This window comes from Perca flavescens, chromosome 9 (assembly GCF_004354835.1).
Source record: "Perca flavescens isolate YP-PL-M2 chromosome 9, PFLA_1.0, whole genome shotgun sequence".
NCBI lineage: Eukaryota > Metazoa > Chordata > Actinopteri > Perciformes > Percidae > Perca > Perca flavescens.
The window spans coordinates 9,825,713-9,841,033 of NC_041339.1; the positions used below are offsets into that span (position 1 = coordinate 9,825,713).

Below are 15,321 nucleotides of genomic sequence, written 5' to 3' on the forward strand. Positions count from 1 at the left end.
CTGCTGTAAAACAACAGCAGTAGTGCTACTGTAGTTGAATAAGACTAACTGAATTTTAAATAAAATTGTTAGTTAATGTTATAGAAGCATAGTAATGAAATGGAAAAATAAAATATCACTATAAAATGAAATACACTTAATTTGTTTTGCTTTTTAGCAGTGAAGGTAATTAAAAATTTAGACATTTTTTTCAGCAGTGTCAATCATTTATTGAGAGAAACAAGAAAGCCATTATGGATATAAATGCTTGACCGCCAGATTTGAACTCTGACCTCTGACCTCAGACTCTGACAACTTCAGAAGAGTAGCGTAGTTACTTCAAAGGCGTTGAAAGGAGTAACTTCAGAGGAGTACCGCCGGTTTGGTCTGTGCGTGTGCGCACCAGAGTCCCGGGTCACACACACCCTCGAAGAGAGCTGGAGCAGCGTTAAGGTAAGACCAATTTTTGCTAATTCTGTGACATTAAAATTTCTGCTCACAAGCCTTCCCAAGCAGAGACGTAAGTTTAGTTTACCGACCTTCGTCATAGCTAGCTAGGCAAGAGCAAACTGTTAACTATAGTTCATTTTCCCCATGGTGAGGATTAGCTATAATGACGACGTTCGGTAGCCTAAAGCTAACACAACTTGTTTTACACGCTGTTAGGGACATCTTTTTCACTTATCAGACCACCATTATCTTTGTCGGAATTAAAATGTAACCCATATTCTAGAAGTTTAAGGTCAGTAACTGCTAGCTTTTTAGCTTGCTGTTGCCGCATTTTGGCTAACATTACCTACGCTTATGTTGAGTCTGTGGGTTGGTTTGTCAGTGTTTTAGCATGATTAAGCAAAATGTACCGCATTATTAACCTAACATTAGTGGAGGTAAAGTTAACATTAAACCGTTACCTCTACAGTTGCCCATCTAGTTTTAATAGCACCTAATGTTAACATTACATCTTTTTAAAAACACCAACTCTAAAAGTTATGTCGGGTGACAGGGAAGACGTCTTTAAGTAATGTTAATGTGGAGCATTTGTAGATAGCATTTTTTTCCCCTTGGCTTCAGAGTTTGGCCACTTAAAACCATCAAGATGTCCAGCAAAAAAGTGCCCAACGTTACAGTAGTATTGTTGCATTCTGTAATGTGATATCATTGAATTCATCCTTTTTTAGTTTATGAGACCTAAGCCAAATATTGTTTAACTCAAAGAATATGGTGTTAGGAGTTGAGCGTATTAGCTACCATGGTTTATGCTTTAAGTTTTTCTTCACAAAATAGTGTTGTTGTTAGCTATCTAGCTATCTATTACGTGATTAACCTTTTAATGCATCACATAACATTCTGTGTTACCTAAATTATACTGGTTCCTTGCATACTAATGCATGGCATGCATTTTTTTTTATCTTGTTGTAATTGTGTTTTATAACACCATGCATGCACTTAAAAATATTAATTTTCATAATTTCATATGTAGAACAACAACCAATTACTTCCAATATGTGAGATGCTTTTCTTTTTTTTTAGTTTGCAGCCAACCTCGACCAAGATTTCAATTGAGCAGGAGGTCACATTGCCCACCACACCAAGGCGGATCATGCTAGGTACGAAATAGTTTGAAGAAGAGGAGGATGTTTTATTAGCCATGTATATGTTTGGTATTCTGTGACACACTGTAGATGAGATAAGATGTTTGTTTGTTTTTAGGAAGAAGTTTGACGTCTTCCACCCATTGGATGGTCAGCATTGAGGGAAGGTCCTCTTTGAAGCTAACCAACTTAACGCCAGTGCTTTTTATGTCGTCTTCTTTGGCTCCTTTACACTGCGTTCAATCTTGAATATCAAGAGTCAGCATCTACTACACTGGAGTTGGTACAAGGTAAGTAATTATCTGCATAAAGCATTTAAAAGGTAATGGTACATATTTGGACTATATGAGCACTCTATACACTTACTGACAAAGAGAAAACAACTGAGAAAAAGACTTGGGTGTCTTGACTTCTCACAGCGAGACACATGATCAGGCGCAAGGAGGGAGAGACCGATGGACGGACAGAGAGAGTGACACGGACACATATACTGTATATAGCCTACAATTACCACACTTTTCCCCACAAATCCTGTCTCTTTCTATCGGAGAGAGAGAGGGCCGAGAGAAGAAGGATGGCTTACGCGTACGTGCCCGGTGTGTTTTCGCTGTGACTTTCTGAACCGAATGTGCTCGCTGGCAGGTTTACTTCCATATATACTGTATATTTAAATATGACTGCTGATGATTATTATGATATATCTTATATATCTTAAGGATCAACCCAGATGAGGGAAGCAAGTGCATGGCCGAAGTGGGTACAAGCCGCAATACAGGAGTTGTCCAAAGAAAGGTGACAAGCATCAGCTCCCAAGTCACCACCTTCCTCCAACGGCTCACCGAGTTTGAGTGGAAGACATCAAACTAGGTAAGCATTTTATTGTGTGATGTAATATAGTTAACATCAGAAAAATGATTACACAGTACGATGAACAGTGCGGCTACGCACCCCTGCCTGCTCCAACATCGACAGAACTAAATGCACAGTTACTCGGTCACAGTTACTCAGCAAAAGTTACAAAGTGTTGTTTTAATTTCTAGTTAAAGTTTTCATATGTTTTTTTGTGTAAGTGACTGATAAGAACAACAATCTTTGAAATTGGTCCAGTATTGAGCAAGAACACTGACCTGCAGCTTCAACCGGGCTCCAATGTAATCATATAGGGCAAATGTGCGTCGTCAATTTCGTCCACTAAAAGTTCAGTTTTTGCCACTGACCGTCTTAGATTATTATTCTAAGTGTCTGACAACATTATGGAAAGGATCCCTACAGAGATAGACATTTTAGTTAAAGCGGAAGATCCTTTTGTTTAAACAAGAAACAGCCCTGAAATCACCATCACCAAACCCACCATACGATCAAAAGTTACTGTTTATTTACACCGAGTCTGGTGGGTTTAACAATAGCAATTTTGGGGATGTTTTTATGATTTAGAAAAAAGATCTTACTCTTTAACAGAAGAACTGTTGACCTCAATAGGAATCCTTTCCATAATGTTGTCAGAGATTGTCAAAGATTGTTGTCACTTAGACACAAGAACATAGGAAAATAGGTCCAGGTTGAAAAAAAGGTAAACTTTAGGATATACTGTATACTGTGGTAAATTTTGTAATTTATTTTATTTCTACTTTTCATGTTTATACAGATGTTTGAGAGGATTGGTCATAAAGATATGCCTTAAAGACATGGAAAAGTCATGAAAATATATTAAAAATGTGTATGAATTCTGAAATTAGAAAATTAATCAAAACATTTTTTTAACTGTGCTGGGACCGACAGACAGCAAAAGAAAGTAGAAAGACCTTTGAATTATCTGGGGAGGAAAAACCTTGTAAACTACTACTACTGATCACTGATGTGTTATTTTTTATACTGTCATATTCTATGTTTTTGCAGAAATTGTAAGTCAGTTAATAGTTTAGATGAGATAAACTCATGACCTTTCTCTGCTTCCCATACAGTCCAGGACGGACCACCCCAGCAGATGTGGATCAGCAAGCATGAGTATCATGGGTCCGGCCCCTTCATCGTCCTTAACAAATGCTTCTCAACAGACTGCTTCTCCTTCCCCTCCCCAACCAAATGCCCAACAACTTCACCTCTGTGGTAAACAACCATACCACATTTTTCAAACATACTCAGGATTTCAAAGAAAAAAAACAACTGCCGAGATAAAGGATGAACTGATGGCTAGGTTATTAATTAAAAAAATGTGCATGTGTTTTCTTTGAGTCAAATCAAATGGTAACTGCATTGCTCAGACATCAAGGCTGCCCATTGTTTGGCGCATACTTAAACATGGTTGTAGTATTGCTTGTGTGTAAATTGTGTCTGTTTTATTTTTTTTATTATCTTGGTCTTGGTATTTGTACCTGTTTTAATACAAAAATAAAAATGTATTACTTTTGTACATGGACTAAAGTCAATTATTTGGAATTTATTAAATTCAATAGCATTTATGTAAAATAATCAATAGTTTGTACTACCAATGCCAAATTGTGTAATATACTGTGAACCACAATTGCAGTAAAACTATAATAGATCATGACAGTTACAGTATAATTTAGGAAATTGTAATTACAGTACAATTACTGTATGGTTATTATACTGTAAAACCAAGTTACAGTAAGGGTATTATACTGTAAAACTAAGTTACAGTAAGGGTATTATACTGTAAAACTAAGTTACAGTAAGGGTATTATACTGTACAATGGAACTGCGGTAAGGGCATCATACTGTAAATAACATGTACAGTTATGGTACTGTAATGGGTTAGTTACAGTAACTCACTGGCAACGTTACCGCAAATATACAATAAAAAGTCTAACAGTGTACTGGTGCAGGCGTGTAGTCAGTAATGGGCCAAGGCGGCACTGGCCTGCCCACTTTACTCACTGGCCCGTCAAGTTTGATCAAAATATGTTTTGTTATGAAAAATGTATGTAAAAAAAAGAAATACTAACACAACTAGTTGTGTGTGTTTAATGTGTGTTTTCTTCTGATTAAAAGGAAACTGTTTAAATGATCAAACAATTTGGACACTTTCGTATTTGGTTGCTATGGTAAAAACAGGCAGACTCTCGGGGCTGCCTTCAGCAGCTAACGTTAGCTAGCTGGCTTTTTAGACAATGTACCATGGATGTGTTAAGCAATGTACTGTTAAAAGTTACTGCGACAAATACATTTATTTATACAGCAAGTAAGTACATTTTATTTATTCAGCGCTTTTCACAGACAAGGTCACAAAGTGCTTTACAATGTAAAGTGGTATGGACAGTTTTCTTGGATGGAATACAGTGTAACTAAGGACAATTTTTTCTGCAGCATGTGCAGACATTTCCCCTGAATGGGGCCGTCACCATTTCCAAAGGGCCGTCACCAACGGACGCCACTCAAATGCCTCTGGGAGCAATTGGACGATCCAGGTGACGTAGCAGCGACAGCAGCATCAACGGGTTGATGCGCTTCGGTGGCCGTCATGTTTAATATAAACAAAAAGCTGCTTGCTGTCGCTGCGCTATCGTCATTGTCTAAAGCTCAACGGTTGTGATTGGTGCCTCGATTTGGAAAAATTGGAAATGGGCTTGAATGGGCTTTTGGCCAGACGGACTTGAAAAGCAAATCTCAAATTTTCCGGAAGTTTGTCAGGGTTTTCCTAGGCTAAGTAACCAGTAATAAATGGTGAACACTGATGATTGCTTCCAGCTGAAACACGTTTTTGTTTTGCCCACATTAATTAAGAAGATAAGGTATCTGTGAGTGACGTAGTTTTTAGTTTTCTTTGATCCTGAGACTGCCATGAACTCGATACACTGTCTAAGATTTGGTGCCTTGCAGGCCACTTTTCATTATATCTTTCATAATTCAAACAATGCTTGGTTGGAAGTTTTCATTCTTTGATTTTCTTTTACTGCTGGTAGCGCATTTGCTGCTCATGATCTGACCATAGTCCTAAAGCAACAATGCTGTTATGATGTTTCATGTAGCGAAGGGGTGTTGCAGTACTTTAATTGACTGTACTTGCTAAACTAACTATGTTTGATTGTATTAGGTAACATAATGCAAGTAAATTGAGATAACAGTAGAGAAGTAGAAATGTATTTGATGTGGTGGTTGTATTTTGTAGTAGCTCAGTTTGGGGGTGGCAGTAGCTCAGTCCGTAGGGAGTTGGGTTGAGAACCAGAAGGGTGCCGGTTCAAGTCCCAGTACAGCTCAAAGTACGGAGTGTGGATTGACAGCTGGAGAGATGACACTTCACCTCCTGGGCGCTGGCAGCCCACTCACCCTGACATCTCTCCCTTTGTGAATGAATAGGTCCTGTGTGTGTGTGTGTGTGTGTGTGTTTGTGTGGCCTGTGTGTGTGTTTGTGTGTGTGTGTGTTGTGTGTGTGTGTTTGATGGCGAAACGTGTGTGTGTGTGTGTGTGTGTGGCCATGCCCTATGAGGAAAAATTATTCTTTTAACAACTTTTCATCTTTAACATCTTAAGATGGCACATACCAAATTTGAAGTTGATCGGATGAAATCTTTAGGAGGAGTTTGTTAAAGTACGATGTCAAAAACGCCCAAATGTGGAAATGGCCCCTATGAAAAAATTACACTTTTAATTTTGAACTTTAACATCTTAAATGGCAGACTTCCTGTTTTAGGTTTAGGGTATGGCTCAATTTTTTTGAACTTTGAAATCAAAATGGCAGACTTCCTGTTGGGTTTAGGGTATGGCTCAATTTTTTTAACTTTGTATGGGGCGCTAGCGAGCCATTTTTGTGCACCTATTCCCGAAAACCCTTAAAATACGTAAATTTTCACCATTGCGACTGCCAATTTTGGTGAGCTTTTGAATATGTTAAGCCCCTCAAAAAGTCCATTCATTTGCAGAAAATAATAATTCCTTCAGTTTCAATAATCAGCAATGGACAGGCCCTCGTGCCTCTGCGCGCATCGGGGTTACCGGCGGATGCCGCTCCTTGCGACCGTGTATTTGCACGGCACTCAGACACCGCAAATTGTCACCAATGAAAAGGGAACTCCCTGCTGAGTTCAATGATACCTCATACAAGAATCTACGTCATACGGTTCATTAGCTGTGAAAGGGGACGTGGCCAAAGCATTGGGGTCGGGGCAAACCTTTAACAGTAAAAAAGGAAGTCTCGGCTGAGTTAATTGATACTTCACATAAGACTCTACCTTAAACGGGTCAGCAGTTATGAAAGGGGGCATGGCTATAAGCATAGGGAGAGGGCCAAACCATCACCAATGAAGAAGGAACTCTCTGCTGAGTTCAATGACACCTCACACAAGACTCTAACTTAAACGGGTCAGCAGTTATGAAAGGGGACATGGTTATAAGCATAGGAGGCGGGCCAAACCATCACCAATGAAGAAGGAACTATCTGCTGAGTTCAATGACACCTCACACAAGACTCTACCTTAAACGGTTCAAATGTTATGAAAGGGGGCATGGTCTGACTAAGTGGGCGTGGTTAAAGTATAGGGGGTGGCTCAGTATCACATGTAGAAAAGTTTTTCTTTTAATAAATTTTCATCTTTAAGGTGTTGAGATGGTAGAGACCAAATTTCAAGTTCATCGGATGAAATCTCTAGGAGTTCGTTAAAGTATAGCACCTTGACTTTTAGGCCTACTTCCTGTTGCCAATAGGGGGCGCTATGACTTTGAGTAAATTTTTTTGGAAACATTTTCTCAGTGTTAGAGTCTCATGAATCATGAAAAGTTTCGAGCCAGCTGGACGATGTACGCTCGAGTTACACCCACTTCCTGTTTCCGCGAAACGCACAAAATGGCCGCCCCGACAAAGCCACACTCTATGACATGTGGAAATGGCCAAAATCGCACTAATTTCGAACTTTGAATTCAAAATGGTGGACTTCCTGTTGGGTTTAGGGTATGTCTCTAATGACGTTTTTTATGTCTTGACATGCTACATATGTCTACTAAACAGCTCATGTAAGTCGAAACTGCCTGTGAGCTTCTCTTGTACTATACGGTAATTCCTCTACTATGTGACACACTTGTTAGCCTATTTTTACAAAAACGTCTGCTACGGAGCCGTAACGTGAGGTACAAGTTAATGGAGCCTTTTATACATTACTGTGTTTCTTTAGAAATAAACAATGGACAAATAGAGTCTTTAAACGCTTCAGATGTAAAGTTATTCGCTGTCAAAATGACGTCAATGGAATGCTAACGGGAGGTGATCGTTCTGTAGCATCAAAATGGCGCTATAGGAGGTTTGAGTTCTGAAGCAAAGCTTACCCCCTTGGTGATGAACAGGAAAGTTAGCAAGCTAGCAAAATACAGATAAACTAGCAGCTTCACATCACAGGGTCAAACATTTAGCATTCAGTACTCATTGCAGACTGAAACAACTCAGGAATAGCTTCATCTGCTGCAACAATAGCTAAATAGAAAGAGTACAAACTTACATAGTCTCTGACTTCTGAACTCGCAACCGTAATGAAAAGAAACACAACGCAATCTCGTGGATTTCTTACGTAAATAGCGTACATAACTAACGTAGCCGTAACTACACACACTGTAACCTACACAGTCTCCGTAGCGTGAGGAATTCACAACAGTAACGAGTAACGATGCAGCACATAAAAAATGTATCAGAGTAAAAGTATTACATTCATCAAAAATATGTACTCAAGTAAAAGTGGAAGTAGGAGAAAAAAATAATACTCCAGTAGAGTGCAGATACAGCCTTTTAGTACAGTACAGTACAGTAGTGAAGTAGTTCTACTTTGTTACTATACAGCTCTGGGTAGTGAGTACTATGATTGAGGTTGACTGGGGTGGTGGATGGGTTTAACAACACACACCCTTTACTAAACCCAACCTTCCCATTGTTGTCACGTGTCCCGTTATTGTTTTCCTAAACCCAACCGTCCCGTTGTTGTCCCTCGTGTCATGGAAACGTTTTCCTTAACTTAAGGGGCCGTGTTCATTTCATGGAATTCTTCCGTGGGCCCATCACAGAACTTTCGGCGATCATGTTCATTTCACGGAATTCTTCCGTGGGCCCATCATGGAATTTTCAGCGATTCCATGAAACAGCTCAAGATTTTGAGTTAAGAGGTCGTGTTCATTTCATGGAATTCTGTGAGATCTGGTTGCATCATACTTTTCGACAAAGTCAAGAGCCTCTACAATAGAGCTTAATTCAGGGTTCCCACATATCCCAGTTTTTTCAGTAAATGATGTCAAGCCTTGAAGCATGGAAAGCCCAGTTCAGATTAAATTGCGATAAAAAAGTTGAAACTTGCAACTTCTTGTAATGTGCAGGTCATCACTGTAGTCTTTTTGGATTAGATTTTGGATAAGATTAGTTAGATAATGATATAATGATTAATGTTCCGTAATGGGAAAAAATGTTTTATTAAATCCATATATATGTGATTGGGTAAATCAAATAATACATATTATTTCACATACATATCATACATACATACATACATACATACATACATACATACATATCTCTTTCCTTCTCCCTCCTTCCTTTTTTAGTATACCACTACCATAACATAGCACCAATATAATTACTTTTTGATCTAATTTATAGATGGTTATGATAATCACTATTACTATTATTAATATATCTGCTGGGGGACTTCAACGCGTACGTGGGCAATGATGGAGACACATGGAGAGGCGTGATTGGGAGGAACGGCCTCCCTGATCTAAACCAGAGTGGTTGTTTGTTGTTGGACTTCTGTGCTAGTCATGGATTGTCTATAACAAACACCATGTTCGAACATAGGGATGCTCATAACTGTACTTGGTACCAGAGCACCCTAGGCCAAAGGTCAATGATTGATTTTATAATCGTTTCATCTGATCTGAGGCCGTGTGTTTTGGACACTCGGGTGAAGAGAGGGGCGGAGCTGTCAGCTGATCACCATCTGGTGGTGAGTTGGGTCAGGGGGTGGGGGAAGACTCTGGACAGACCTGGTAACCCCAAGTAGTGCGGGTAAATTGGGAACGTCTGGAGGAGGCCCCTGTCCGACAGACTGTCAACTCACACCTCCGGCAGAGCTTTTCGTGCATCCCTGTGGAGGCTGGGGGCATTGAACCCGAGTGGACAATGTTCAAAGTTTCCCTTGCTGAAGCTGCGGCTAGGAGCTGTGGTCTTAGGGTCTTAGGTGCCTCAAGGGGCGGTAACCCACGAACACCGTGGTGGACAACGGTGGTCAGGGAAGCCGTCCGACTGAAGAAGGAGTCTTTCCGGGATATGTTATCCCAGAGGACTCCGGAGGCGGTTGCAGGGTACCGAAGGGCCCGAAGGGCTGCAGCCTCTGCCGTGAAAGAGGCAAAGCAGCGGGTGTGGGAGAAGTTTGGAGAAGACATGGAGAAGGACTTTCGGTCGGCACCAAAGTGCTTCTGGAAAACTGTTTGCCACCTCAGGAGGGGGAGGGGGAACCATCCAAGCTGTGTACAGTAAGGATGGGACACTGTTGACCTCAACTGAGGAGGTAATAGGGCGGTAGAAGGAGCACTTTGAGGAACTCCTGAATCCGACTAATACGCCCTCTATGTTAGAGGCAGAGCTGGAGGATAATGGGGGATTGTCGTCGATTTCCCAGGCGGAAGTCACTGATGTAGTCAAACAACTACACAGTGGCAAAGCCCCGGGATTGATGAGATCCGTCCAGAAATGCTCAAGGCTCTGGGTGTGGAGGGGCTGTCCTGGTTGACACGCCTCTTCAACATTGCGTGGAAGTCTGGGACGGTGCCAAAGGAGTGGCAGACTGGGGTGGTGGTTCCCCTTTTTAAAAAGGGGACCAGAGGGTGTGTGCCAATTATAGGGGTATCACACTTCTCAGCCTCCCTGGTAAAGTCTACTCCAAGGTGCTGGAAAGGAGGGTTCGGCCGATAGTCGAACCTCGGGTTGAGGAGGAACAATGCGGATTCCGTCCTGGTCGTGGAACAACGGACCAGCTCTTCACTCGCAAGGATCCTGGAGGGAGCCTGGGAGTATGCCCAACCGGTCTACATGTGTTTTGTGGATTTGGAGAAGGCGTATGACCGGGTCCCCGGGAGATACTGTGGGAGGTGCTGCGGGAGTATGGGGTGAGGGGGTCTCTACTCAGGGCCATCCAATCTCTGTATGACCAAAGTGAGAGCTGTGTCCGGGTTCTCGGTAGTAAGTCGGACTCGTTTCAGGTGAGGGTTGGCCTCCGCCAGGGCTGCGCTTTGTCACCAATCCTGTTTGTAATATTTATGGACAGGATATCGAGGCGTAGTCGGGGTGGGGAGGGGTTGCAGTTTGGTGGGCTGGGGATCTCATCGCTGCTCTTTGCAGATGATGTGGTCCTGATGGCATCATCGGCCTGCGACCTTCAGCACTCACTGGATCGGGTTCGCAACCGAGTGTGAAGCGGTTGGGATGAGGATCAGCACCTCTAAATCTGAGGCCATGGTTCTCAGCAGGAAACCGATGGAATGCCTTCTCCAGGTAGGGAATAAGTCCTTACCCCAAGTGAAGGAGTTCAAGTACCTTGGGGTTTTGTTCGCGACTGAGGGGACAATGGAGCGGGAGATTGGTCGGAGAATCGGCGCAGCGGGTGCGGTATTGCATTCAATCTATCGCACCGTTGTGACGAAAAGAGAGCTGAGCCAGAAGGCAAAGCTCTCGATCTACCGGTCAGTTTTCCTTCCTACCCTCACCTATGGTCATGAAGGCTGGGTCATGACCGAAAGAACGAGATCCAGGGTACAAGCGGCTGAAATGGGTTTCCTCAGGAGGGTGGCTGGCGTCTCCCTTAGAGATAGGGTGAGAAGCTCAGTCATCCGTGAGGAGCTCGGAGTAGAGCCGCTGCTCCTTTGCGTCGAAAGGAGCCAGTTGAGGTGGTTCGGGCATCTGGTAAGGATGCCCCCTGGGCGCCTCCCTAGGGAGGTGTTCCAGGCACGTCCCGCTGGGAGGAGGCTTCGGGGAAGAACCAGGACTAGATGGAGGGATTATATCTCCAACCTGGCCTGGGAACGCCTCGGGATCCCCCAGTCGGAGCTGGTTAATGTTGCTCGGGAAAGGGAAGTTTGGGGTCCCCTGCTGGAGCTGCTCCCCCCGCGACCCGACACCGGATAAGCGGACGAAGATGGATGGATGGATATAGAGACAGGCTTCATAGAAAGTGTTACCAAAAAAAATAAATAAATTCAAAAAAACTTTACTGAAAAAAGTTTGAGAACCACTGTGTGGTCCAGACTTCATTTATCTGTAAAGTGTCATGGGATAACTTGTGTTATGATTTGACACTATAAATATATAATAATAAAATTGAATTAAGGTTATTCTTTTGAAATTCCAACCTTTTTACACAGTCCCTAAAGCACATCATCCGCGGTAAAACCGTTCTGTGCTGGCCGTTCCATTGGTTTCCTTGGGGAGAGCGGTGACGACCAACTACACCCTAAAAAATGCTGGGTTATTTCATCTACCCAACCGCTGGGTTATGAAATGTTTTACCCATTATGGGTTATTTATATGGAAGTTGGGTTATTTTGTGCAACTCATGTGTTGAGTCAAAATCCATCAACCCAACATACATCGGTTGACCCAGCACTTGGGTTGTTTGTGCTTCGAACGTCATCAGATCATCACCAGAGTCCACACACCGAGCGCTCGTCACAGCAGAGAACCAGTCTGGTCATCCAACGAGGCAAATACATAATAAAAGGTTTGTGTACACTAGCTACATGTCTAATTCACATTGTCTGTGTTGCGTTACCTATTAAAGTACTATCTTTATATTGTGAGGCTAGTTGGTTAGTTTGGCTAACAACGTAGCTAGCTAACGTTAGCCATTTAGCCGTTATCATGGAAGCATGTATAGCCTACAGCTTATCCGTTTGGTCTGAATTATATTAATGAATTAATGAAACAAGTTCATAATGCCCATGGGCATATGGTCATGTTTATTGAGTTCACCAGGCTAATTTGCCAGCTAGTTTCAAGCTAGCCAGGTAATTCGGCAGTTAACAAACTATCTAGCTATCTAGCTAGCTAGCTAGATAGTTTACTAGCCAACTGGCTGTCAGTTAGTTGCTTTGCTAGCTATATTATTTTAACTGGCTGTAAATGAACGCGCTTGTTTTTTCCTTGAAGCTTTTAATGTGAAATGTGAAGGCATAACAGTGTATGACTGATTAAAGTATGTAAAAACAGTGAGATAACCTGATATGTCTGACTAAATGCATTTATGTGCATTTATTTAAGTAATGTGGTGACCCACAATAGATAAGAACAAATGCTTATTTAAAATGGCGGCCTGGCAAACGACAAGGGCCACTTGAGTTAAGGGTTAAGAAATATATAATAAAAAGTTTGGGAACCACTGCTGTACTGTTGTACTGACACTCGTGCCCTGAAGGCTATGCTTTGAGCAGCCACAAATATTCTTGTAAAAAGGTGAAAATAATTTACATGCATGCAATTTGTCATATGAATTGTATAGGTAGAGAGGGAGGATTGTGATGCTAAATAAAATGGCTGTTATCTTCACATTGGATTACATTCTGCTGTTAGTCTGCATTGCTTTTACATGGTGATATCTGAATAGTTAATACAATAGCAATTGTATCTTTGCTTAAGCTCTTTTTGTGTTTGTTTCAGATCAATGGATAGCTTTGTCATTAACACTTTGACAGAGTGCCAGACCTTGTCGAAAGATTTAAAAGGTAAGAAATATGTTTTCCTATCCACAGCATATCAAGTCTGCATTGCTACTAAAGCCCTTTTCAGACATGAATTCTTATGAAATATAATTTCCTCTTTTTTTCAATAGCTTCCATGTAATATGTCAAAGTGACTCCAATAGATGAATAGAGCCGGCCACTGGATTCCTGGAGGAAAGGCTGCGGAACGTCAGGAAGCGGCTGAGATCAACCAGCAGGTCGCAGAGCACGGCACAGACACCACCACAAACGCCAGATGATGGCGCTCTTGCAAGGGCTCTCATACCAGGTAATTATTAAACTGAAAAATTATTTGATGAAGAAAAACATCCATATTTCAGTGAATGACAACTTTCCTGTTCTTTTTTACAGACTGTACCATATCAGACGAACGTGGGTCACAGCTTAAAGAATGGTTGAGAAATAATTCTCAGCCCCTCAGCCAGATAGAGACCTACATGCCGAACACAGCAGTCTACAGGGCCAAGTGGATTAGGGACAACAATTGGACCATCGATCAGATCCTCGAAGAGTTCCCTCACCTAATGACCAAAGGCATGGTAGGTATAGGTAAATATGATCTTACATATAAGGATGCATTGTTTATAATGTTTTATTAGTGTGCCACATTGAATTGGTTTTAAAAATGTGTTTTCCATTTTATAGATTGCACAGGCTTGTCCTGCATGGGGATGCTGCATCAAAGTTGTTTGGAACTTGGTCACGTGAAATGCCAGGAGGGGAGTCTAAAATGGTAAAGTTTATTCAAAGTAGAATACTTGCTTGCAAGTAGAGCTAATGGCTCTTAATAGCAGCTTTTTAATAGGAATTTGAATTTGTTCAGTATAGACCTGTTGAATGTTCAGCCAGTTCATTCGTAATTGTTGTTTTGCTTTGAATGTTTTCCTACCTGAGTGATATGAACTGCACCAGTTCTACTATATTGTTGATATAATAAATTTTTTTCAAAGATTCCATTAAGTTGTTATGTTTTTGTATTGTTTAAGTGTTTATTAAATAGTATATGCATACATCTAGCATGTATTCTGTTCTAGGTTTGTAGTTTAACAGTTTTATTGCAATTTATTTTCTTAAATTGTACTGTAATGTGTTAGAATTAATCTGGCATATAGGTTAATTTTGCCCAGCATTCGGGTACACTATATAACAAATATGTAGTTGAATCAACCCAGAATTGTAATTAATTTGACCCAGCATTTGGGTACACTATATAACAAATATGTAGTTGAATCAACCCAAAATTATAATTAATTTGACCCAGCATTTGGGTACACTATATAACAAATATGTAGTTGAATCAACCCAGAATTGTAATTAATTTGACCCAGCATTTGGGTACACTATATAACAAATATGTAGTTGAATCAACCCAAAATTATAATTAATTTGACCCAGCATTTGGGTACACTATATAACAAATATGTAGTTGAATCAACCCAGAATTGTAATTAATTTGACCCAGCATTTGGGTAGAATATTTAACTCATCTGTTGGGTTAAAAATCACCAACCCATCTTGCTGGGTCAAATTAACTACTGTTGGTCCGGTGCAATAGTGATCCAGCGGTTGGGTTATAAAACAACCCAAGTTGGGTTATTTTTAACCCATCATTTTTAAGTGTGTAGGTGCAGCGCAACCCTTGCAACACATTCTCATTCCCATCACATAAAATACGGACGCTTGGTCAGTTACCTTTGCCGTTGTATTGACGCTAAAATTCTCCTTTATCATCATATCTACATACGATCTATGTTTACATATCATCATCAGGGTCTGAACATGTGTAGTCTTGCATTGCCAGACCTTCATCCGCGCTATATGTGTATCAACATTTTTTTATTCAAAACAAAATATAAAAACAAAGGCACTGGGTGGTAGTCATATTATATCACACTATTTTTGTTTCCATATGCTCTTGTATAGTTTTTCTATTTTTATTGTTATTCTTATTTTAGTTTTTACAACCTCTTATAATTTCTTTCTTTTACTTTCTCTATTTATCTGTACTATTGCTGCAACAATCAAATGTCCC

General features: G+C 40.9%; 3 long non-coding RNA genes across 4 annotated transcripts; all 3 read left to right on the plus strand.

The window, feature by feature from the left end:
• Positions 1–404: 404 nt before the first annotated feature.
• Positions 405–1,735, plus strand: LOC114560955 (uncharacterized). The gene is made up of 3 exons (XR_003693288.1): positions 405–432; positions 1,510–1,586; positions 1,690–1,735. It is a non-coding gene; the product is annotated as an uncharacterized LOC114560955 (long non-coding RNA).
• Positions 1,736–1,805: 70 nt separating this feature from the next.
• On the plus strand, positions 1,806–3,895 carry LOC114562196 (uncharacterized). Its single transcript, XR_003693450.1, has 3 exons — positions 1,806–1,861; positions 2,288–2,438; positions 3,533–3,895. It is a non-coding gene; the product is annotated as an uncharacterized LOC114562196 (long non-coding RNA).
• An 8,117-nt stretch (positions 3,896–12,012) lies between these two features.
• LOC114562053 (uncharacterized) lies at positions 12,013–14,192 on the plus strand. Of its 2 annotated transcripts, none has more exons than XR_003693431.1 (5): positions 12,013–12,271; positions 13,207–13,271; positions 13,379–13,557; positions 13,641–13,828; positions 13,935–14,192. It is a non-coding gene; the product is annotated as an uncharacterized LOC114562053 (long non-coding RNA). The 2 variants fall into 2 exon arrangements; XR_003693432.1 differs by lacking the exon at positions 12,013–12,271 and adding an exon at positions 12,781–13,002.
• Positions 14,193–15,321: the final 1,129 nt, after the last annotated feature.